Source organism: Dendrobates tinctorius, unplaced genomic scaffold (assembly GCF_039654945.1).
Source record: "Dendrobates tinctorius isolate UK_male_01 unplaced genomic scaffold, ASM3965494v1 ptg000104l, whole genome shotgun sequence".
In the NCBI taxonomy this organism is placed as follows: domain Eukaryota; kingdom Metazoa; phylum Chordata; class Amphibia; order Anura; family Dendrobatidae; genus Dendrobates; species Dendrobates tinctorius.
In genome coordinates, this window is record NW_027361772.1 from 6,243,488 (window position 1) to 6,266,640 (window position 23,153).

Below are 23,153 nucleotides of genomic sequence, written 5' to 3' on the forward strand. Positions count from 1 at the left end.
GAAGCCCTAATGTCAGCTGCTCCAGCCCAAGTTGCAGTACCTAGTCAATCTGCAACTTACGCTCCTGAAGTGGGACCAGTCATGTCTGATTCACTACGGTACGGTGGGGATTCAAAGCAGTGCCATTTGTTCCTAGATGAGTGCATGCAGCAGTTTCAGCTACTGGCCCATCAGTTTTCTTTAGACCGTGTTAAGTTGGGATTCCTTATGTCCTACCTAGCAGGAAATGCCCACGCGTGGCTCAGCCTCTTGTGGGAGAGAGGGCATCCTGTCACCCTGGACCTATAGGCCTTTCTATTGGCCTTCCGAAAGGTCTTCGATGAGTCAAGTCTTGAATCTTCTGCTTTATCTTCCCTTCTTAGCTACCAGGAGCAGACCAGAGTAGTGATGCGTGATAGGAAACCCTCATGTCTGAGTCTGTCCTTGCAGAGACTGCCTGTTTCCCCCCTCTTTGAAGAAGCTGTCCGTAATGAAGTTGACCATGTAAAACTGGCTGAGCAGCAGCCGGAACTCAGTCGTGATAAGGGGCTTGCGTTACTGCTGCACTTGTGTCATTAGGATAGGCTACCCTTGTTGAGAATATTTCCTCTCTAGCTATGACTTTGACTGTATCAGTATCATGTGGTGAATTTGGTTCGGAGGGAAATGTCTTGCTGCTAACCGTGGAGAATCAATATCAGATTCCCATTTGAAATCTCCAGAATCCGGTGGAGGTGTTATATCGTGAGAGAAAAGCCCTATCCGAAAACAGTCAGAACATTTCTTAGCAAGTTGAGCTCTAGATTGGAGCATTGCATACTGAGAAGATCCCCTTCCATGTGCTGTCTGGTTTAGTTTATTTCATCCATTTCGCTTAGGTCTTCCAGGTTGAGAAATGAAGTGCCCCTTTTAGTCCGGAGGGGACCAGTGAAGTGCTTCGTCGTGGACAGTTGTGTCATGAGAGGTTTCTGGTCCCAGTGTGAGCAGGGTTGGGATGCAGTGACAAAAAAAAAATAAACTAGACACTCAACTTAAAGATGAATTTTTTTGACTTTTAATGTAGTCAAGGCAAAACATTTCGGATGCTGCGACTTTCTCCAGGCACGTGCACACATCCAGGTCCCCTGGCTTGTTTACCATTGGGGATTTTCCTCTTTTAACGCCCCACACTCTTGTGAAAGTGACCACCCGAGAAGTGCCTCACTAAATATCCACAGGATTCCCACGAATCCCTGACACTCCTGTATAGTTTGCAATTGATAAAGGCCAAAAAAATTTTGCCTTGACTACATTAAAAGTCAAAAAAATTCATTTTTAAGTTGAGTGCCTAGTTTATTGTTATTACTTCATGGCGTGGGATCCTACTACGGCACCTTCCTTAGTAGTGCACACGTTTCTCTACTGGGATGCAGTGACAGACAGGAGGCAGAGCAAGGGTTAACCATTTTAACAGTTTTAATTAAACAGGGGGTTAAGTCCTCCCAGGGAGATGAATGGTTAAACGAGGGAATAAGCAGTTCAGTTGCAAAGGATATGCAGTTAATGAACAAGGTAATGGCAATTATTTTGTACACTTATTGTATCAGAAGTTCCTCGGACTGTAGATACTACTTGGAAGTCAGTAGCGCCAACAATGGCTGGCGCGGTGCTTTTCCAAGAAGGTCCTGCTGGTAATGGTGGTCTGTCTTCTGGAGCCAGCGGTCGGTCTCCGGCACCTTCCGCTGAGCCCCTAATCCATAAGCGTGTGCGGCCAAAACAAACAAGGCGACGGCACTATCAGGCTCCAAAGGGAGCTGGCAAGTATAAACTGGCAAAGTAAGCCGCAAATATCTGTCCAGTACTTGGTTTTCTCTATGCCGCACATGCGCTGTACTCACGGTCACAAAGCGCACGGCACCTTGCTCTCTAGCAGTTACCGGGCACAATGCACTTCTCTCCCTGGAATTCCCGCTGGTGATGGTGAGAGTACACGAACATGGGCCGGCGCAATCCCCGTGCTCGAGGGACGGAGCACTCCTCTCTCTCTGCTGCGCGCCGCCTGTTCCCACCAAGATTGACTGCTTCTGCGCGCGCTGTGGCTGCTGCCTCTTAACCACACCCCCTGCTTCCGAGTGAAAAGGTCTGTCCGGTCTTTTACTCTTTCCCCTGGACAACAGAGGTGACAGCTCCGACAGTTCCGGACCGACACAGGACAGGTACCCACGGCCCGGTTCTCCTCCTTACACTCCTCCTCTCCTTTAGCTCGCCATTCCATGGGCGAGAGTTCCTCCATCTCTTAGATGATTCACTGCCAAATAAATTAGTCTTGTTTGTAACAGTTGGGTGGTATTCCAGCTGTTGTTCATTTTGTGTGATGTTAATCAGGTTGAGTAGTCGAGTCAGGTTGAGTAATGGAGTCAGGTTGAGTGGGCGAGGGCAGGGACGTGCCCAGGTTCAATGGAGCAGCCATCTCAGGAGTTTCAGGCTCCTGTGCCTCTTCTGGGTCAATGAGCGTTGGGCCTGAAAATTATTCTTCTTCATAGTCGAAAGCTGTAGAAGGGAGTGTTTCAGGAACGTTTTGCGCTCTCTCCGAGTGGTCTGGGTCTCGTAACAAACAAGGACGTAGAATGTTTTGATGGACTACTCGAGTGAGGGCGTCTTCAGGTTGAATTTCATAGACGGGACCATCTGATCCAATCCGGCGATTCATCCTTGGAAACAGGCGCCTTGGTCAGAGTGAATTCTCTTCAGACAACCTTATACCCGGATGAAGTCTTTGCAAATGGGCTGTGCCGCCGATTCAGCAGTCTGATCCCGGGTCGGAGATACCACAGCAAATTTGGTAAAATTATCGGTCATCACCAGACAATGTTCATATCCAAGGTGAGCTGGAGCGATAGTCAAGTAGTCGATCATCCATACCTCTAGGGGAGCAGACGTCATGATGGTCTGTGTAGGGGCCCTCTGTTCCGGAGGCTTAGCTAGTTCGCAGTTCCTGCATCTGTAACAAGCTTCATCTACTGTAGTCTTTAGCCAAGGATGGTAGACCAACTTTTGCAGCCATTGGAACGTCTTCTCCGGGCCAAAGTGGCCCTCTCCTCATGAGCTTCGGTGACCACCTCACTGATCAGCTTTTCGGGGAGCACCACTTGCCAGGTGATTCCCAACTCTTGTGCCAACTGCACTTTCTGATACAACAAGACATCTGTCAGGGTCCTGACTGCGCCGGCGTACAGCCTCCGCTAAGCAGGGACTCACCCGCACCGTAGGGACCCCTGGGGACAAGAACAGCCGGAAAATAAAGATGCACAGGACCTGAATTTAGAAGTTTAGCAAGCCGGCACAGGACCTACGGTCATGTGACTGCAAGGGGGTGGGGCTTAGCATCCTGCTTTCAAAGAAGGTAGAAAACTCAAAGTCGGGCAAAGCGAGGGTCATGCACAGTACAGGCAAGCGAGGTACAGGAGGGATAAACAGACGGGATGTCAGACAAAGCCAAAGGTCATACACAAGATATCAGTAAAGTACCAGGGATGAGACAGAATGGATAGTCAGGGCCAAGCAGAGATCAAAACCAAACAGACGTAGACGGTACCAGGCAGAATCCAAAGCAAAATCCAGAGAACAGACCGAGTCATACACAGAGAATCATGCAACCAGAACACAGCACTAACACACTCAGGGGTCACCACACAATGCCAAGGGCGAAAGTATAACTGACGGGGGATGGGAGCTTCCTGAGGCTATAAGAAGCCTCCCCAGAACCAATGAGAGGTCACCATAATAGGTCCCAGGTGTGCAGGTGAGAGTCTGCACTGAGGTCAGAACATTAACCCCAGCAGTGTCGGTCACCCAGCACTGGTATCATGACAACATCTTTCAATTGGAGCCTCTCCCACCTGTTCCAGCCGTTGCAGATGCTCCTAGAAGGTGGCAGCATAGACAATGATGTCATCCAAATAGATGAGAGTAGCTTCAAAGTTCAGGTCTCCCAAACATCTCTCCATCAATTGGTGAAAGGTCCTGGGTGCACTGGTAAGGCCAAAAGTCATCCGATTGAATTCGAACAATCCCATAGGCAGTATGAGTGCTGTCTTCGCCCAGTCTTGCTCAGACATGGGCACTTGCCAATATCCACTGGCCAGATCTAATGACGAAAAGTACTTTGCTTTTCCCTTGGTAGTGGGTACGAGTCTCGTACAGTGCAGGTGTTCGGTTTCCGGTAATCTACATAGAAGCGCAGGGTCTCATCCTTCTTTCGTACTAGAACAATGGGAGCAGCCCATGGACTTTGGCTCTCTCGGATGACCCCACCCTGCAGCATATGCGCCATCTCTTTCACCTCCTGGTACATCTGTAGTGTGATTTGTCAATATTATCGAATGGGTGTGGTGTTTCCCGTTGGAATCTCATGGGTGATGGCTGTGATACAGCCAAAATCATCGTCATGATGAGAAAAAATGCCCTGGTATCGCCCTAGCACGGCTTCCACTTGTTGTACCTGTTGGGGTGAGAGTTCTGTTAGTTCAGCCAGCATCTGCTCCAAGATTTGGCATCCTTAATAAGGTGATTAGGTGGTGGCTCAGAGGACACTGTTTCGGCCACTGTCCAGGGACCCCCTTATTTCACCGTCAATTGCACGGCCTCTGATGTTATTAACTCTTCCGGCTTAACCATTATCGTCTGAAATAAGTCTCGGGCATAGTGGTTACTTGAGAGCCGGTATCAACTAAACAGCAGACAGCCCAACCATCCATTTCTGCCCATACAAGAGTACTCAGAGGAATCAAACTTGTGGGACTTCCTTTTCTCCTTCTTGGCTGCTCAGGCTCCGGGCAGCGTCCCCCAGCCACGGAGCCCACTAGTTTAACGGACGGCCGTTGAGGGATCTCCCGCGGTGCAGGCATCCTCGGGCATAATGTCCAATGTCTCCATATACGAAACAGATCGACTGTCTTTCTGTGCAAAGTTGTCTCTTTTCCTGACGAGGCTCAGGATCAGTTCTGCCTCCGGAGGGGTCCAGGGTTATGGGAGGTTTCCTCCTTAAGTCGGACCATTCTTCTCACATGTCCTGGATTTCCTTCCGGATTTCTCTCACCCAACTTGGTTCAGTTGCAAGCGGAACGGATACCTCCCCGCTCTGGACCATTCCTGCCGGGCCTGTCACCCCCTGCTCTTGCTCACGCACGCCTCCGCCCCAACCTCCAGAAAGGACATACGCGGATTATCTCTCAAGTGCTCCAGCAGAGCCTGTTTAAGCAGCGCATCTCTAAAGCCTGCCACTAGCTGGTCTCTCAGAATTATATCAGGAGGTCCTACTCCTACGTCATCCCGCTTAGTGATCGCAGTGTGGATCTCCTGCAGCGCATTTATGTATTGGGTCACCGACTCCCTCTCCCTTTGGACACGACTAAACAAGCGCATGCACAATTCCCCCTCGGCCTAATGGTCCCCGTGCATTTCCTTTAGGATTTGTAACACCTTGGTAAAGGTGTTTCGCTCATGCAGGGGCCGGAACATGACGGAGCACCTCGCTTCTCTGTCCAGGGCCATCGTGGTAATTTCTGCCTGCATCGCAGGGGTCATGGGGTGCATCCTCAACATGCCCTTGACCTACTCAGTCCAATCCCATAGTAAAGTATTGCTCCCTGTGAACTTTGGGAGGTTGCTTAGCCTGGCCCCCAGTGGTATACTGGTTCCTGGGGCACCCATGGCTGCTTGGTCTGTCTCTTCCGAGCCTGTGGACTGCATCCTGCCAACTACGTCAAGTGTGAGCAGGGTTGGGATGCAGTGACAGACAGGAGGCAAAGCAAGGGTTAACCATTTTAACAGTTTTAATTAAACAGGGGTTAACTCCTCGCAGGGAGATGAATGATTAAACAAGGGAATAAACAGTTCAGTTGCAAAGGATATGCAGAGTACATGAACAAGGATTAATGGCAGTTATTTTGTACACTTTTCGTGTCAGAAGTTCCTCAGACTATAGATACTACTTGGAAGTCAGCAGCATCAACAACGGCTGGTGCGGCGCTTGTCCAAGAAGGTACTGCTGGTAACAGTGGTCCGTCTTCTGGCGGCAGCGGTTGGTCTCCGGCACCTTCCACTGTGCCCCTAGTCCATAAGCATGTGGCCAAAAGTCCGCAGCATTATCAGGATCCAACGGGAGCTGGCAAGTATAAACTGGCAAAGTAGGCCGCAAATGTCTGTCCAGTACTCGGTTTTCTCTATGCGGCACATGTGCTCTATTCACGGTCACGAAGCTCACGGCACCTTGCTCTCAGGCAGTTACCGGGCACACTGCACTTCTCTCCATGGAGTCCCCGCTGGTGAGTACATGGACGCGGGCTGGTGCACTTTCGGTGATTGAGGGACTGCCGCTTGGCCACACCCCCTGCTTCCAAGTGTAAAGGTCTGTCCGTTCTCTTACTCTTTCCCCCGGACAACAGAGGAGACAGCCCCAACAGTTCCAGACCCGACACAGTACAGATGCCCACGGCCCGGTTCTCCTCCTTACACCTGTATGTCCAGTTAGGCTGCCAGTGTCGCCATCTTCTTCGCCAGGTCTGATAGTCGTTGACTTGATGTGTGCTGACGTCTCTGAAAGAAGGGAAGCGGAGACGATATCTCCACACTGTCTTGAAGAATGTTCCAGTGATCTGCTCACAGGAACCTCCCGCCTCAAGGACGTATCTTCTTGGACATCAGTTTGAAGATGGACCCATAGAAGGCATCTTCAATATTCAGGTGGTCTGATGACATGAACGTCAAGGCTTTGGCATCTTCCAAGTCTCTACTACACAGGAGGAGGAACTTCAGTTTGTCTTTGAATCTTCCAAGGTGGTAGCTGGTCTTGCCAGGCAGAAAGAAACTTTGCCATTCAAGGTTCCTGGTACTACGCTTGCTTTGTCCTTCTCTGAGGATGTCTTGATGGAGAGAAGCATTCTAGTCATGAAGAAGGTGAGATAAGTAACCTTTCTTCCAGTGGACTGGAGATAATGTGGTCCTGAAGAGAAGTTGTGGAAGTCCAAGATGAAGAGTTTGGATCCACTTCTTCCACAGAAAGCCCTAGCTGGCTTAAGGAAGAGCGGTCATAAGGGGGGGTACTTGTAGATCCATGCCAGAGCCCCTGCATGGTTCCCCTTCTCCCTCCATGCAGGGACGTTGACATACTTACCTCCGCGTCTCTCGGCGTGTATCCCTGCTTGTCTGTGCATGCCACACAATTTTCCCGGCGGCTAGCCTAGTGCGCGTGTGCTCCCCTGCTCTTACAGGGGCAGCACACATAGTTTGAAAATGCCCTCAGCCAGTAGCAGGGAGGCATATTGTATAAAAGGCACCCTCCCCAATAGGAAGGTGCTGAGCAACATGGTCCCATTAGTGAGAGTGTGTGTGCAACTAGTGAGTTGACAGATCCCAGTCCTTATATCTGAACCAGTGGTCCTTTTGTTGACAGAGCCTGAACTAGAGCCCCTGGTCCTTGTGTGGCCAGGGCTCGAACCTGAACCCTTGGTTCTTGTGTGGCCAGGGCCTGTATCTGAATCCCTGGTACTTGTGTGGCCAGGGCCCAACCTGAACCCCTGGCCATTGTGCGGCCAGAGCCTAAACCTGAACCTCTGGTCCTTGTTCGGTCAGTGCCTGAACGCAAACCTCTGGTCCCTTTTCAGCCAATGTTTGAACCCAAACCCCTAATCCTTGTGAGGCCAGAGCCTGAAACCTTTGTCTTTGTGTGGCCAGGGTCTGAATCCTGAAACTGCATCTGATGGTACCTGTGAGCCCTGAAGTGCACCGTCCGAACCTGAAACTGTTCCGTCAGTTCGAGAACTTGTCGAAATCTGTTCCAGGACCCGAATCCAGCCCTGTCTCCTTTTATGTCAGTATTGTCCTGTCCGAGGATCCAGAACCTGTGTAGTCTTAAAAGAGTCCATATTCTGCCTTGCCAAGTTAATCTGAGCCCAGTCCGTGTCATTGTACCTGACACTTGGGGTCAGCAGTTGCAGTACTAGGGATTGCGTAGGAGTGGTACCTGGTGGCTACCTTCAGCTCAAGTCTGACTCTACCATCAGGTGGTCGGGTGAACACTAGGTAGCTGATTATCTACGCCCCTTCCTTGGTAAGCCCGACCTTGTGGCACAGTGGGTCCACGAACCACGTGCACCACTTGCGGTCGTGACATAATCCTCCTGAATAAAAATATCTGCCATGCGCTGCACCCATGAATAATTGCCCATCACTGTACTCCCTGCACAAAATATGACCTTCACACTATCTTCACACCATCCCTCTTGTGGTACATGGCCTCCATTCCGACCTCTCCTTTGCATATTTGTCCCTTCTTCATATTGTGTCCCCCTATAGTGCCCAGTCTCTATACTGTGTCCTCACAAATGATTGTAACAATTATATGGGTACTACGGAATCTGATTGCATGGGATAATACGAAACTGAGACCAAAGTTGATGCAAATGAGTATATTAACAAGAGAAACAAAACTAACAGAGTACTTCCTGCAATAGTAATGAAAACACAGCACAATATGGAATGATGCAAGTAAAGCAAAACTAGCAGAGCACTTTCTGCAACAGTAACGAATGCACAGCACAATATGGAAATGTCCAGAGTGACTGAAGAGCGGGGCGCGACCACTAATATGAACCAGGCCAACAGTAACATGACGCAGGTGTGCACAAGGTACTAAATGTGGGACTCCAGCAATAAGTATGAGCACGCACAAAGCACTAAAGTGTAGAAGTCCAGCAATCATATGGGTGGAAATGCACACAGTACTTAAACGTAGAAGACCAGCATTATATGGGAGTGGCATTAACAGGAGAAGTTCACTATATATACACCTTTTTGGGCTGAAAGTCCCGCGCAAGTCCAGCACCGCAGCCCAACAAACACAGGTCTAGAGGAGATGGTGATGTCAGGATTCCTTACTGGCCACAGCAGATCCAGAGGTGAATAGTTCCACACTAGCAGTCCAGACAGTAGTTAAGCACAGACAGCATCAGGGAGATGCACAGAGGGCTGTAGGCAGCAGAACGTGGAGAAGCAGAGATCGAGTAACGAGCAACAGCAGCAGGGAGTCCACCAGTAGACAGGCAGGAGCTCAGGAGCCAACAGCAACAAAAGACTCAGGCAAAGAGGAGCACACGGCCCGGACTTACGTAATCAGAACAGACAGGAAGTTCCATGACAAGGCGAGATACAAGACTCCATCTTGGATAAGAGCAATCAAGCACAAAGGAAAGTCCGGAATCTTTACAAACATAAATAAACTTGACCATAAAATAAATATGAACTACAGACTCCCTAAATACATTTGGATCCCAAAGCTCCTATATAAGTACTGTCTGCTGAGTCCCCCACTGATCACCAGAAGTCCCTCTTTGAATAGTGCAGGATTGTGCATGCTGGGTCACCATTACACTTATTCATTGTGGTTCTGCTGGAGAAAGGAGAGTGCTATACTGGATTTTCCACTTATGTCCCATAGAGAATGAACCGAGCAGCTGATAAACATGAGTGCAGGTCCGTAATGACTGCAGTCACAGTGGTCGCCACCACGACCATGCCCGTGTGGGTGAAGGGCCCACCAACCCCCGCACAAACTTCAACTGAATGTGCATTCTTGATCTGTTTGGTTCATAAGCGGCAATATACACTACGAGCCAATCGGAGGCCAGCAGCTGACGTCAGCATTCACTTTACTAGGGGCGCATAGCAGTGATGTCATGCACTCCCGCACTTGCACGCTGAATTCAGCTGCCGGCTTCAGAAGAGGTCACCGCACAGGGAAAGTGAGTATAATGGTTTCTTTTTTTTTCTTCATTAAAGAACACCGGCAGAACGTGGACATATACCAGGATGGGGAATTTACTATATATACCAGGATGAGACCCAGGATAAAGGACATATACCAGGATGGGGGATATATATACCAGGATGGGTCCCAGGATAAGGGACATATACAAGGATAGGGGATATATATACCAAAATGGGGCCAGGAAAAGGGACATACCTACCAGCATGGGGGATATATATGTCAGGATGAGGACCAGGATAAAGGACATATATGCCAGGATTGAGGGTGTGTATATATATATATATACTAGCTGAAGAGCCCGGCGCTGCCCGGGCATAGTAACTAACTGTGGTTAGTTATAGCAAATTATAATTATCCTCCATCCCATAGTCCCGTGCCCATATACCTATCATACATATCCTCCATCCCATAGTCGAGTGCCCATATACCCATCACACATCCTCCATCCCATAGTCCCATGCCCATATACCCATCACACATCCTCCATCCCATAGTCCCATGCCCATATACCCATCATACATATCCTCCATCCCATAGTCCCGTTCCCATATACCCATCATACATATCCGCCAACCCATAGTCCCGTGCCAATATACCCATCATACATATCCTCCATCCCATAGTCCCGTGCCCATATACCCGTCATACATATCCGCCATCCCATAGTCCCGTGCCCATATATCCGTCATGCATATTCTCCATCCCATAGTCCAGTGCCCATATACCCATCACACATCCTCCATCCCATAGTCCAGACGTGTGACTGTGCCAAATTTTGTGGCTGTAGCTGCGACGGTGCGGATGCCTATCCCGGACATACACACATACACACACACACTTGAGCTTTATGTATTAGATATATATATACGCACATATACACCAACATGGGGCCAGGATGAGGAACATTTATAGCAGGATGGAGGAGAAATATATATACTGTATATCTCAGGATGAGGGGCTAGTAAAAATGTTACACCATGCCCCTGCATGAGTGCCAACAGTGCCCCAAAAGAAATATGGCTGAAGCGCTCTTTGAGCACTACGAGTCCATATACCTGACCAATAGGTTCTCTACAAGCAAAACATATTGGATCAGTGCAAGAGGTACATGACGGCTTATAACAGGCTACTGGCACTGTATTAGGGTATGTGCACATGGCGAGTTTTCAACGTTGAAGACACTACAGGAAAACGGTGGCCATATTTTTCCTGCAGCGTGTTTGTTGGCATTCTTGCCTTCGTTTGTGGCATATTTTAGACTTTAAATAGTCCAAAGAATGAATATGCTACTTTTGTTAACTACCATAAAGATTTCAAAGCCTTAAGCAGTTAAAAGAAGTGACAAAAAACAGAACATGTGCACAGTGCACAGCAATGTCGTTCTTACAGTGCTGTGCATTATCTTCATTCTTTGTAGCGGATTTTTGGCACTTTTAAAGGCGGGATCCAGGCAGAACAAGCCTGAAAAATAATTCATCTTGTCTAACCCACCTAAATTAATTCAAGGACCTCCAAAAAAATCTGACCACTACATCAATGGGGCTCAATAGACACAATTATGTTTTAGAGAAATAGCTCGATTGGGACTCCAGAGTTTATCTCTTTAGAGAATATGTTTTACTTTTATATCACGAAGCGTATCACAGAAGAAAATCCCCCAAACATAGGATTGGAAATATATGGTAAAATCCACGGAATGGGAAAGTGGTCATCTCTTCCCAGCACAGTGCACTGCCTCTTCATCACCTGCAGATGTCACTCTTGATACTGCTGTATATGCAGAGTATGAGCTAATGACAACATTCTTACTATATTAATTAACTACAATTATAACTCAAGAACAATCCCACTTACATCTTGTGCAGGTTTCACGCTTTCATACCCATACACATATCTATGGGGTTGGAGCGTTGCATGTTTCGCCAATAAAATTGAGATAAACTGGCCATACACATTAAACTTATGTCAGCTGAACCCACCGGTGTCGACAGGTTTGGATGGCGGTCAAATGTTGGTCAGGAGAGATTTTGATCAGACATATCAGATTTCGGACTGACGATTGCATTGTTCTCCCTGAGATAAGTCGCCAGCCGAAGTGTCAGTCGAGTTGGTAGCTTTCTCGAAAGGGGGAGCCTGTCGTGCCTAGTCCGGCTCATAGAGCTAGGGGGTCAGTATAAGGCATCCAGACTCAGAGGTGTATCTAGGCTTTCTGGCACGCGGGCAAAAATTATGTTTGGCGCCCCCCCCCACCAAAGCACACATGCGCTTACCACACTTGATCGCCGCTGAGTCACAAGTTTTGTGACGCAAACAGCGATATCACCAGCGAGATCGCTGTGTGTGACACTGACCAGCCACCGGCCCCCCTGCCGGGTATCGCTGATCGTGCTCGAATGGCCTGGACATTTTTTTTATCGTTGGTCTCCCGCTGGCCAGCACGCATCGCTGCGTGGGGCAGGAGGGAAACCAGCGATCAGCGAGCTGGTAACCAAGGTAAACAGTGGGTTTCTAAGTGCGGCGCGGTGCTTAGAATCCCGATGTGTACCTTGGTTACCAGCTCCTTGCACCAGCGCGCTGGTATCTTAACGTACACTGCGGGTAAGCGACGTGCGTCACTTGTTACCCGCGTGTCTCTGTCCTGATCGCTGCTGAGATCTGTCTGTCTGGCAGCTCACCAGCGATCATGTAGCGACACATCAGCGATCCTGACAAGTTCATATCGTTGTCGGGATCGCTGGTGAGTCACTATGTGTGACGGGGCCCATAGTCATGTAACCACGAGCTGCTCTCCCTAATGCTCTCAATGGTCAGTGAAAAACTGAGAGAAGCAGGAAGAGAAGCTCGTTGTCACAGGACCAGAAGTATGAAAATCGCATATGAGTGAAGTGTCCATATGATGACTGCTGGAACCTGCAGAGCTGAATCCTGACATTGCAGCTTCTGAATTCTCACAACTAATGCACTGCACACCTTTAGGATTCTCCCGTACTGGTGGCAAGAGTACACGGTCATGTCAGCACAAGTATGTGATTTATATACTTCTGGCCACATTCCGACTAGACGTGTCCGGCCTCGCTCTGTTCACTTTCATTGAGTGAGGCCACGCATGTCTAGTCAGCATGTGACCACATGTATGTAAATTACCGGCACGAGAGAATCCTGACAGCGTTCAGTGAGCACTGTGAGAATTCAGAAGTCTGCAGTCACATAGAATGACTGCAGACTCAGCACAAACCTGGAGAACCCCTTTATTGCTCCTAACAAATAAAAACATGACAATAAATCAGTATCACAAATAATATTTACATCCAGGTACCTTATAGATGACGTCTCTGGAGTCGTTCTCCTTCTTTTCTTCTTCTTGTCCAGACCCCATGATGAGTTTTCTCATCCACATCTCGTCTCAGCAGACTTCCATCTTCTCCGGTCTTCTGCAGCAAATCTCCACACGATGCCCTTAAAGATAGAAGTGTCATTATAATGCCCCTGAATAAAAATATCTGCAATATACTGTCGCCTCACACTATTCCCCTCCCTCCTCATACTGTCTCCTCTAACATCCCACCTGTTCACCATACTGTCTCCTCATATATTTACCCCCTCACTGTCTATAATCTTTATTTTTTATATAGCGCTAACATATTCCGCAGCGCTTTGCACACATTTTCATCACTGTCCCCGATGGGGCTCACAATCTAAATTCCCTATCAGTATGTCTTTGGAGTGTGGGAGGAAACACGGGGAGAACATACAGGTTGCAGATGTTGTCCTTGCTGGGATTCAAACCCAGGACTCCAGCACTGCAAGGCTACAGCGCTAACCACTGATCCACCATGCTGTCCCACTCTATACTGTCTGCTCACACATACCCCTGACTCCCCATACTGTGTCTGCACACATCCCATCACCCTCACTCCCCATAGTGTGTCCACATACAACTTTCCCATCGCTACTCATACTGTGCCCACATACATTTACCCGTTCGCTACCCATACCGTCTGCACTCATCCCCCCACTCACCCCCCATACTGTTTCCACATACATACATACTCTTTATTTTGTCCTCAAATCTCCCCACACAAATTAAATCCCCCCATCCCCTCTCCAAGTCCCCACACACACATTAAATCCCCTCATCCCCACTCCAAATCCCCCCACACACATTAAATCCCCCCCATCCCCACTCCAAATCCCCCCACACACATTAAATCCCCCATCCTCACTCCAAATCCCCACACACATTAAATCCCACCATCCCCACTCCAAATCCCCCTACACACATTAAATCCCCCATCCCCACTCCATGTCCCCCCACACATTAAATCCCCCCATCCCCACTCCAAATCCCCCCATCCCCACATCAACATTCCAAATCCCCCACACATTAAGTATCCCCCATCCCCACTCCAAATCTCCCCACACATTAAGTATCCCCCATGCCAATTCCCCACACACATTAAATAACCCCATCACCACTCCAAATGCCCCACATTAAATAACCCCCCATCCCCACTCCAAATGCCTCCACACATTAAATAACCCCTCCATCCCCACTCCAAATGCCCCCCACATTCAATAACCCCCATCCCCACTCCAAATGCCACCACACATTAACCCCTTTCTTCCATGTGACGTACTATCCCGTCCATATGCCCTGGGACTTAATTTCCAGGGACGGGATAGTACGTCTCAGCGATCAGCGGCGCCCACGTGGTGAGCACCGCTGATCGCGGCCAGGTGTCAGCTGATTATCACAGCTGACACCCTGCACAATGAATCAGGGGCGGTCAAGGACCGCCCCCGACACGTTAACCCCTTGCACACCGCGATCAAACACGATCGCAGTGTACCGGGGGTTAAAGGGAAGCATCAGCAGGGAGGGGGCTCCCTCCGTGCTTCCCTGAGCCCCCCACAGCAGCACAATGTGCAGCGCTGCTGCGGGGGGCTCCTTCCCTGCAGGTCCCCGGATCCAAGATGGCGACGGGGACCTTCAGAGGCATGCAGGGAGCTGACTTCCTCAGTGCCTGCAAAGCGCAGGCAAGAGGAAGTCTGCTTCAATGCCTGTGACAGATCAGCGATCTGTCACAGGACAGTGATGTCCCTCCTGGGACAACCTAATAAAGTTACAAAAAAAAGTGTAAAAATAATTTTTTAAAAATCGCTAAATTAAAAAAAAAAAATTCCCTAATAAATTCATTTTTTGGAAATAAGAAAAAACAAACAATAAAAGTACACATATTTGGTATCGCTGCGTCCGTAACGACCCGCCCTATAAAACTGTCCCATTAGTTAACCCCTTTAGCGAACCCCTTAAAAAATAAAACGAAAAAACGAAGCAAAAAATAATGTTTTATCATACCGCCGAACAAAAAGTGCAATAACGCGCGATCAAAAAGACGCATATAAATATCCATGGTACCGCTGAAAACGTCATCTTGTCCCGCAAAAAACGAGCTGCCATACAGCATAATCAGAGAAAAATATAAAGTTATAGCTCGCAGAATAAAGCGATGCAAAAATAATTATTTTTTATATAAAATTGTTTTTATTGCATAAAAGCGCCAAAACATAAAAGAAATGACATAAATGAGGTATCGCTGTAACCGTACTGACCCGAAGAATAAAAGCGCTTTATCAATTTTACCGCACGCGGAACGGTGTAAACGCACCCAACAAAAGAAATTAATGAAACGCTGGTTTTTGTTCATTCTGCGTCCCAAAAATCGGAATAAAAAGCGATCAAAAATGTCACATGCCCAAACATGATACCAATAAAAGCGTCAACTCGTCCCGCAAAAAATAAGACCTCACATGACTTGGTGGGTCAAAATATGGAAAAATTATAGCTCTCAATATGTGGTGATGCAAAAACTATTTTTACAATAAAAAGCGTCTTTTAGCGTGAGACAGCTGCCAAATATAAAAACCGCCATGAATAGTAAATCAAACCCCCCGTTATCACCCCCTTAGTTAGAGAAAAATAATAAAATTAAAAAAATGTATTTATTTCCATTTTCCCATTAGGGTTAGGGCTAGGGTTAGGGTTAGGGCTAGGGTTAGGGCTAGGACTAGGGCTAGGACTAGGGTTAGGGCTGAGATTAGGGTTAGGGGTGTGTTGGCGTTAGGGTTGGAGTTAGAATTGTGGGTTTCCACTGTTTGGGCACATCAGGTGCTCTCCAAACGCAACATGTGTCTGATCTCAATTCCAGCCAATTCTGTGTTGAAAAAGTCAAATGGTGCTCCTTCCCTTCCAAGCTCTGCCATGCGCCCAAACACTGCTTTACCCCGGTATCAGCCTACTCAGGACAAATTGCAAAACAACTTTTGGGGTCCTATTTCTCCTGTTGCCCTAAGGAAAATAAAAAAATACATCAGGGTCTCTCCAAAGGCAACATGACACCCGCAGACCATTCCATCAAAGTCTGCATTCCAAAACATCACTACTTCCCTTCCGAGCCCCGACGTGTGCCCATACAGTAGTTGGGGTCCAATTTCTCCTGGTACCCTTGGGAAAATAAAAAAATTGGGGACTAAATGATCATGTTTGTGGAAAAAATGCGATTTTTTTTTTTTTCACGCCCGGGCGTTATAAACTTCAGTGAAGCACTGGGGGGGTTCAAAGTGCTCACCACACATCTAGATAAGTTCCTTAGGGGGTCTAGTTTCCAAAATGGGGTCACTTGTGGGGGGATTCCACTGTTTAGGTACATGGGGGCTCTCCAAACGCAACATGGTGTCCGATCTCAATTCCAGCCAAAAACGTCAAATGGCGCTGCTTCCCTTCCGAGCTCTGCCATGCGCCCAAATAGTCGTTTACACCCACATATAGGGTATCAGCGTACTCGGGACGAATTGCACAATAACTGTTAGGGTCCTGTTACCCTTGGAAAAATAAGAATTGAGGGTAAAAAGATCATTTTTGTGGAAAAAATATGATTTTTTTAATTGTACGGCTGTACGTTATAAACTTCTGTGAAGCCCTTGGGGTTCAAAGTTCTCACCACACATCTAAATAAGTTCCTTGGGGGGTCTAGTTTCCAAAATGGTGTCATTTGTGGGGGGTTTCCACTGTTTTGGTACATCAGGGGCTTTCCAAACGCGACATGGTGTCCGATCTCAATTCCAGCCAAAAAAGTCAAATGGCGCTGCTTCCCTTCTGAGCTCTGCCATGCGCCCAAATAATCATTTACACCCACATATGGGGTATCAGCGCACTCAGGACAAATTGCACAATAACTTTTAGGGTCCTGTTACCCTTTGGAAAATGAAAATTGGGGGTGAAAAGATCATTTTTGTAGAAAAAATATTATTTTTTAATTGCACCGCTGTACGTTATAAACTTCTGTGAAGCCCTTGTGGGTTCAAAGTTCTCTCCACACATCTAGATAAGTTCCTTGGGGGGTCTAGTTTCCAAAATGGGGTCACTTGTAGGGGGTTTCCACTGTTTAGGTACATCAGAGGCTCTCCAAACGTGACATGGCATCCGATCTGAATTCCAGCCAATTTTGCATTGAAAAAGTCAAACGGCGCTCCTTCCCTTCTCTGAGCTCTGTCATGCACCGAAACAGTCGTTCCCCCCACATATCAGGTATCAGCGTACTCAGGACAAATTGCACAATAAATTTTGCAGTCCAATTTCTCCTGTTACTCTTGGTAAAATAAAAAAAATTGAACCTGAAGTATTTTTTTTGTGAAAAAAAGTTAAATGTTCATTTTTTTTTAAATATTCAAAAAATTCCTGTGAAGCACCTGAAGGGTTAATAAACTTCTTGAATGTGGTTTTGAGCACCTTAAGGGGTGCAGTTTTTAGAATGGTGTCAATTTAGGGTATTTTCTATCATTTAGACCCCTCAAAGTGGCTTCAAATGTGATGTGGTCCGTAAAAATAAAATGGTGTTGCAAAAATGAGAAATCGCTGGTCAACTTTTAACCCTTATAACTTCCTAACAAAAAAAAATTTTGGTTCCAAAATTGTGCTGATGTAAAGTAAACATGTGGGAAATATTACTTATCAAGTTTTTTGTGTGCCATATATCTGTGATTTAAGGGCATAAAAATTCAAAGTTGGAAAATTGAGAAATTTTCAAAATTTTCGCCAAATTTTCGTTTTTTTCACAAATAAACGCAAGTTATAAGAATGACATTTTACCACTATCATGAAGTACAATATGTCACGAGAAAACAATGCCAGAATCACCGGGATCCATGGAAGCGTTTCAGAGTTATTACCTCATAAAGGGACAGTGGTCAGAATTGTAAAAATTGACCCGGTCATGAACGTGCAAACCACCCTTGGGGGTTAAGGAGTTAAATAACCCCCCCATCCCCACTCCAATTCCCCCCATATTAAATAACCCCCCATCCCCACTCTAAATCCCCCACACACATAAAGTGCCCCCCATCCCCACTCCAACCCCCCCCCACACTTTATGTATCCTCCCTTAATCTTCGGTGGTTCTTCAGCTCCAGAGTGGAGCACACTTACCACAAGCGTTCGCTCGAGAATGGCCGACTCACAGGCCGGAGGGCGGCAGAACGCAGCCGCCAGGGGAGACACTGTGGACCGCCGCATTACGCGGCCCGACTGCGCCCCCCCTGCAGGCTGCGCCCGGGGCAAATGCCCCGGCTGCCCCCCCGGATACGCCTCTGTCCAGACTAGGCAAACATAGCTGCACAAATCTCTCACCGTGTGATTACACCAAGAAAAAAATAGTGCTGCACCGTTATACCGTCTCGGCGTTGGATACGGCAAAACATGGTGATTGCAGTGTTGTATCACAACATCACATCTAATTATTATCAATGTAGTTGTGTCACTCACAACCTCCTACGATGAGACCGTTGCAAATATTCCAACACTGCTGAACTATTGAACAGGTGTCATACCACTTTGACCCCATAGATTTCAATGTGAGTTGTGTGTCGTTACAACCCGCCACTGTTAGCCCCATTTGGTTCATTTTAGACAAACCGGCATTATAAAATTATTACCGGACAGCAAGATACAGAAATGTTTTTGGGCACGTGGCTTCTTGCTTGACCAGCGTGGGCTAAGACCTTTTTGCCTCCTATAAGGCTAAGCACCTACTGGCAGGTAGTTTTAAACTACCTGTCTGTCCTGCCTCGCGCAGTTCTCTCCCGCCTCCGCTCACTCCTGCCAGCCATTCTCCTGCTTCCTGTGATGTCACAGAGCAGTTCCTTCTCTTCTTTTCCGCTCTGATGACGGGGACTCACTGTCAACTTCAAGTTAATTGACAGTGGGCTCCTCTATCCGTTAGGCTTATCCGGCTGCCAATCAACGTGACGTCGTTACAAAACAAAAACACAAAAAAAAATACATTTTCCTGAAATATCTTCCTCTTCAAAAACTGCTTTGCCCACCTCAAAAAAACACTTTGTGTGCACATACCCAAAAAGTGTGTTCACGTTGAGTCTTTTTGCTGAGCTTTTGGAATGGAAACTGAGCAGAAACTTTCCAAAATCCTCCCAAAAAATCCCCAGAAACTACTCAAAAATTTGGAGTTTACGTTATTTCCTTTAAAAAAACTCAGCAAAAAGACTCCACCTAAGGATGTGTGCAAACACACAGTAATCTCCAGCAATCTCAGGCAGGAAGGTAGTTATAAAAAATATATTCCTTTATTTCTTTTCGTTAAAAGAACATGTTACAGGTAGTGGATACCCCAGTGGATGGTAAAAAATCCAACGCGTTTCAACTCAAAAGAGTCTTAATCATGGATTACAAAATGTAACATTTTAAAAGTCTCCAGACAGGAGTGAGGAGGTGGTACCGTTGGATTTTTTACCATCCACTGGGGTATCCACTACCTGTAACATGTTCTTTTAACGAAAAGAAATAAAGGAATATATTTTTTATAACTACCTTCCTGCCTGAGATCGCTGGAGATTACTGTGTGTTTGGACTTGTACTCGCCAGGCCAGGGCGGTTCTGTGCGACGGTATGGTTCCTGCTATCCGGAGGACGCTAAGGGGTGAGCTGAAACATTTCTTCATAAGGATGTGTGCACACATCTTTTTACAGGAGACAATGACACCAAGTTTTTTTAGGCAAAGCTGCTCCGGGGAAACAGCAGCCATCTTTTTCCTGACGCGGCTTCGCTTGGCGGCTTTGCGGTAGTTATTTTGTGACAGCTTCGCCATTGGTGGTTTTTGTCTGTATTTTCTAAGAAGTGGTGACGAGTTTCTATTAGACTTTTCCTCTGATTGTTCTGGAGCGCCCTAACCAGGGCCTAGCGGGGTACTCGGTACCGGGCCCGTTGATCTCAATGGGAGTTGTCACGGAAGCTGTGACCCGGGCCGTGGCCCTGGGGCTCCATGGCAAAAAGGGGATGAATGAACAATGAAATAAAGTTTATGAATAGTTCGTGACGCCACCTGTGGTGTTCGGCAAGTGAGGTGTTAGGCCGACGCTGCATGCAGATCCTCTGGGACTGGTGGTGGGTTGCAGCCAAGATGGTGAAGCTCCCCACAGGTGGAGCTGTAGTCCCAGGGCAGTGTAGATGTAGCAATGGAGGAGAGGCACAGGCGGTGTAGAGGCCGGTGCCCAGATGTAGTAGTGTTGGGTGTAGTGATGCGGGAATAAGTGGAGGACACCAGGGCATGTAGTTCCAAAGCTTTACTCACAGTCTTCAGTTCACACAGATGCCTGCCTCCGTGCTGTGTCCTCCGGGTCCTGGGCTCAGTCAACCTCCAGGCAAGATAGAATGCTCCCTTCCAACACTCCGCCAACATGTGCCTTTCTGAACGTCTCCTCTATAGCGCTTTTAAGTGAAGTACTCCTAGTACTGTGTTACACTGGAGTGCATCCTGACAGATGTTCCCGAGAACTCTACTTGTACAGCAGACAGCTGTAGCCTGCTTCGGGGACTCCTTACTCCTGAGTCCCGGCTCACTATCCAAGTTGCTGTTGTGCCCCAAGTCTTAGATGGGAGTAGTGCATTTACAGTCCACTACTCCACCGGTGTCTGCTGTAGGACCTTCAGTATCCATACAACCTTGGGGACCGGGCCCCGGCCTTGTGCTTAGAACTTCTAGGCAGGGTTCTCCTCTAACCCACGTCCTCTCTGTTCCCTTTTACTGCTTCGTTCCGTACTAATCCCTCTCTCTCACAGAAGGTCAGGTTTCAGTCCAATGTCTTTCTCCTTCTTTCCTTTCCTGTGCCAGCTGGCTCAGATCACTAAGGCAGCTGAAGCACTCCTTCCGCCATCCCTCTTCCAGGGATCCCCACTCCTCCCGAGTGACTCCCTCCTACTGACTGACTGACTCACTCACTAACTCTTCCCGCTCTTTATGTATTCTAAACTCCACCCGCCTCCCAGCACGTTTCGTGTTCCAAGCAGGGAGCCACCAAAGGTGCTCTGCTACTCTCTAAGCAAGGAGCCGCAATGTGGCTTTGCTGAACTACCATGTTGTGTGGGATGCGAGTATTGGAGCGTGGTTAGGAGCTCCCACCTTACCTGGATGGTGGGGTACCACACCTCAGGAGGAGGTGCAGTACCTCTGTGGCGACTGAAGCCTCAGTGGTGCCACATTTCCACTCCTGGTTTTGGATTACAAATATTGATGTAAAATAACGAACAAATACTGAACGTGTGAACGTGGCCTTAGGGTTGCTACTTGCAATAGGTGTCACTACGGTTCAAATCCTCTTCCTTTCTGAAGAGGCAATTTGCATTTTTACAAGTCAAAGGAAAAATACACACAGAGTTTTTTTGATGCGGTCAAAGAACACTAATTTTTTCAAGCAGAAACCACATCAAGAAACAATCCTTTTCTTTTGGATAAGCTTTTGATTTCCTGGAGAGTTTCCTGAAATGCTCTTTGTGACCTTTTAATTGGACAGTGCCTCGTTTAGAGAGGTTTCCTTTAGGATCTTCTAGGAAGAAGTGACATGAACTTTTTTGTTCCACAAGGTGTATTCAAAACTTTTTCAGGAAAAAAAAAGCTTAAAAAGCTTCTTCCTCAAAAGCTCAAAGCTCTTCAAAAAGGGTATGTGCGCCTGGCACCTTCCACCTGGAATCAGCACCACAAAAGCACCCATAAAATGAGCATAATTTTTTTTACATTGCTGAGTACATATTTCGTCTCATGTCACTTCTGATAACCACTTGAGGGTCCGGATGTGGATAAAAGAAGTGACATGGTCAAGCTATACGTGCCCCCTTGCGCAAGCTGCCTGCTCTCAATACTTCAAGTACTGTAAGGAGGCTAATGGGCGTGTAATCGATGGGAGGTATGTGTCGCAGAGATGGCTGCTCCCTGCAATGCAACCCGGAGTATTTTGCTTTACTGCATGTGAGCACTAAGATCATAGAATCATAGAATCATAGAATAGTAGAGTTGGAAGGGACCTCCTGGGCCATCTGGTCCAACCCCCTGCTCAAAGCAGGATTCGCTAAATCATCCCAGTCAGATGTCTGTCCAGCCTCTGTTTGAAGACTTCCATTGAAGGAGAACTCACCACTTCTCGTGGCAGCTTGTTCGACTCATTGTTCACTCTAACTGTCAAAAAGTTTTTTCTAATATCTAATCTGTGTCTCCTCCCATTCAGTTTCATCCCATTGCTTCTAGTCTTTCCTTGTGCAAATGAGAATAAAGTTGATCCTTCTACAATGTGACAGCCCTTTAGATATTTGTAGACAGCTATTAAGTCTCCTCTCAGTCTTCTCTTTTGCAAACTAAACATTCCCAAATCCTGCAACCTTTCGTCATAAGACAGGGTTTGCAGACCGGTCACCATTCTGGTCGCTCTTTTCTGAACTTGTTCCAGTTTGTTGATGTCTTTTTTAAAATGTGGTGCCCAAAACTGGACACAATATTCCAGATGAGGTCTGACCAAAGAAGAGTAGAGGGAAATAATGACTTCACGTGATCTAGACTGTATGCTTCTGTTAATACATCCTAGAATTGCATTTGCCTTTTTTGCTGCTGCATCACACTGTTGACTCATATTCAGTCTGTGATCTATTAGTATACCCAAGTCTTTTTCACATGTGCTGTTGCTTAGCCCTATTTTTCCCATTCTGTATATGCTTTTTTTCATTTTTATTGCCCAGATGTAGTACTTTGCATTTTTCCCTGTTAAAAACCATTCTGCTAGTTGCTGCCCACTTCTCCAGTTTATTTATATCTTTTTGAATCCTCTCTCTCTCTTCTCTAGTATTAGCTATCCCTCCTAGCTTTGTGTCATCAGCAAATTTAATCAGTTTACCCTCAATTCCTTCATCTAAATTGTTGATAAAGATGTTGAACAATACAGGGCCCAGGACAGAGCCCTGTGGTACCCCACTTGAGACATTCTTCCAACCGGATGTGCAGCCATTTACGACCACTCTTTGGGTCCGATCAC